Here is a 4,013-nt window from a genome sequence, read left to right on the forward strand (position 1 = left end):
ACAGACGTAGTCCTTGTGTAAGTGCTCCTTACACAATATTACAGTAATATTGGGAAAGGAGGGGTGGGGGGGTGGAGAGCAAGCATTTGACCAAGTCACAAAAAACTGTCACAACCAAATTAATGATGTGAAATTGTTGGGCATATTAACAACATCTTCAAGGATATTACCGAATATTAGCAACAGTGTAAGCAATGGATGGATAGTTAATCCTACCCGAAAATTGGAAGCAGTGTAAATTTATTAAAGCATTACTTTCGCATTCCAAGAATAATTTCTATATGCATTCACCTAATTATTTTATGATGTTTTATTAAGTAAGAAATTTGGTAAATGTGGTTTTTAATAAAGATATATATTTATAGATAAACTGCTTTTTCAAATAAAAATATTAAATTTTTTTATGAAGAAGCATTTTTATAACAGAGCAGTGTTAGCTCTTTTCATAAGATGAGGGCCACCATTTTTTAGTTGATATTCGTAACATTAAACAATTAACCATCCCGTTAACCATTAAACAATATTAATCAATATTTATAAAATATTTTTGAAAAAATTAAATTGAAACCCGCAAATGTAGTAAAAAAATACTATTCCATCGTTAAGTTTAAAAATAAGATCATTCTTTTGCTTGAAAATTTCAGCAACTACAGTTTCTTCTCTTTCCAATTTCTTCTTAGAAATGCCATATACCATGAATTTTAACAACTTAATTTTCTATTCCTTCCTTTCCTTTTTTTGACACCACATCCAGATAAAGAGGACTATTAATAGACCAATTCTGAATCCGCTTAAATTGTCTTTTTGAAACCAAAAATTTAACTTAAAAATAGTGTGCTCATCTATGAACGATGAATTCTACTCTATGGTTGACTCGCATTCAGCTACGTCTACGTAACTCGCATTCAGCTACGTCTACGCTTTAGCAACTGTAAAAATTCCAAACTATTACCTTCATCACCAAAGTATACCAATATTATAGTCTCACAGCTATTCAGCAAAATATCCGATCATTCTAAAATTTCTTTAGCTTCATTAAAAAATAAAAAAATTCAAGCCCCGAAAGGAATATTTGCCGATAACCATACGCTGTACTTTAAAAATAACACAAAGGTTCCAATAAAAGAGATGTATATTGATATGTTCACCCAGAGTAAAACATTGCGTCCTTCCTAATTACCTAATGCTAAGCTTTGCTGTATAAAAATTGCACCCGAATAAAAATTTTCTCAACATTCAAATTTCAGATTCAAGAAGATCTGTTCAAGGTTGAATTGAAGCTATAGAGTATATTTATATCTAAGGTATATTTATAAGTACGTATCTAAGGTATATTTAGATCAATGACCGGATCTAATAATAGTCAGTTCATCAAAGCTAATAAAATATATAACAATGCCCAAGAAAGCACGGAAATAGTGTTAAATTCAATAGATGACACAGTCTCTACGATAAATGATGGAGTTTTGAACAGAATCTCGAAGTATTAGGGAATTTGAGAATATAAGGTGGTAAAGTTCTAGATAAACGAATTGATAACATTTTTATGGAAATGTACCATATAGTCTTATCGAGTAATGTCAATATCAGAAGCGAAGCTGCTTAGATACTGTCTCTTATACCGTAGGACAGACACATTTTCCAATTAAATAATTGAATGCGCTCTTGCGGAGAATAACTAAAAACTTCAATAATGGTTTGTGTCTCTGCTATTTGCTTATTTGTAATACGTATAACAGTTTTACAACCAAAGTGCCCAGATAATTTCACTTCTCACAGTTTTATCATCATAATTTGGAATTTCATTAATTTTTAATAAATGTAATTGGTACGGCTTTAATTTCTATGGCGATACGATTTCACGATGATAGATATCTCATCTACTTGTAGCTTATGTTTTCCCCACTGGACGAACTGGAGAATAGTAGTAGTATCTGGTTTTCTTATCCAAATAAATTATTAATTCATGAAACACACTATCAAAGGATTTTAAGTTTAAACATTATTAGGTTAGTTCCTCATATGATCAATTAAAGAAAATAATTTCTAATTTCTAACTTTGGACATACTCATTGCCCCATGTACATATTTTATAAAAATATAGTAGATTTGTGTAATCAAAAAAATAATCTTAGGAACAGTAAGCATACAAGGTAAAGCATATGATTTAACTTGATAAATACCTGCACGACCATCGTCACTGTTCTCTCCAAGTCAGCACACAACCACCACGTGGCCCTCTCTGGAGGGATACATTTGGATAGGATACATACTTTTGACGACACATACAAACCGTTTTAAGGAATATAATTTAATATGTACCTAAAATGTTCGAAAGTTTTACAGAGAAGATATATCTACTCAGCTAGTTAGTGTCTTCAGTCTGTTAAAATAATCAATGAGTATTGTACTCATACTAATAATCTTTACAAAATTATGTCATAAAACAAATGCTACTTCACTCTAAACTTTTTGTGAACCGGAAAATACACTCAGTCTGTTTTACAGAAACTGTCACCAAAATTTTTGAAAAGAATTATATGGTTTAATAAATTATTTTACAAACCGGTAATGGTAATCGTGGACCGACAGTTCGAACAGTGGAGAAAGTGAAGGAAATTATGTAGCTAGATTAATCTACTCTAACTCAAGGGACTGTAATGTTTTCATCCCATTGAATCGAAGTCATAACTCAAGTATAAACTTCTAGGAGTTGAAATGTATGAGTATTAAATGTATGAACAGGATAAGTAGAAACGGGACGATGTACAAAAAAAAGAGAAATATTTGCAAGAAAACGGGGTCTACGCCATTGAACCACTTGTCTACCATTGAACGAAAACGAAAAAGGCAAGTTCCGATTTGCTACAACAACAACGAGCAAGAGCAAATCACATTTCTAAGTCAAAATCCTCACATAAAACCTATCTAAAGGCAAGATCCCGGTTGCTACAACAACAATGAACAAATCTCACTTCCAAGTTAAAAACCTCACTTGAACCCTGTCTAATGTAAAATTCAAAGACGAATTTTAGGTTTTTCTCCTTTTTATTCATTTTTTTTTCAAATTTTTATTTATATGCAAATATTAAATTTTTTTTTTGTAGTTTATGGTTTTGTAATTTTTTTTTAAGTTTTTAATTTAAATTAGCAATATTACAATAATATTAGCAATTTTTAATTACTTCAAACTTAATTCTATCACTTTTTAAGTAGACTTACATACGGATATTATAATAGTATAACGTATTATTTTATTTATAATTTTTTTTTAAATAATAAAAGAGAAAAAAATAAAAGAATAGCATTAGAAAATATTTTCCCAAATCAACATTTTTACATTTCGATTCATTCCATATTTAGGCATTTACTTAAAATATCAATAATTCAATATAAAATATAAAATATTCGTGCGCGCAGCAGTAGGCGGCGTTTTATAATTTATATATATGTATATATATGTATATATATATATATTTATTGTAATTAAAAAAGTTTAGGTATTTACAGGAAGATAAAGAACAAAAAAAATGTGCAATGGCAACAAAAAGTGTATCGCGCTTAATTTACTTACAAAAATAAATCATGAAATCATTTACAATTTAAACTGAATTTTGAACATTTTTACTTTTTTTGGCTTTTTAATAATATTTATTCATATATCTCATATTTTTAATAATTTAAAAATAAAATATTTTTCGTACAATAGAAATTCAATTCCATACTAAAAACAAAAAAGGAAAAAAATATTATTATGAAATCTTACATACGTAATTATTGTTTATTTATATAGAAATATTAGTTAAAAATTTAATAAGTTTAGAATAAGTTTATGGTTCAGTATGTTTATCATTATCATATGTTTATATTTATATATATTGGACTAACTTTTAACATATTAAACATCTTAAAATTTTGTCAGTTACGATATTTATATAACAATAAAAATATAAATCAATATAAAAAATATACAAGTAATAAAAATATAAATAAATACTAAATATTTTGCCAGC

This window comes from Teleopsis dalmanni, chromosome 2 (genome assembly GCF_002237135.1).
Source record: "Teleopsis dalmanni isolate 2A chromosome 2, ASM223713v2, whole genome shotgun sequence".
In the NCBI taxonomy this organism is placed as follows: Eukaryota; Metazoa; Arthropoda; class Insecta; order Diptera; family Diopsidae; genus Teleopsis; species Teleopsis dalmanni.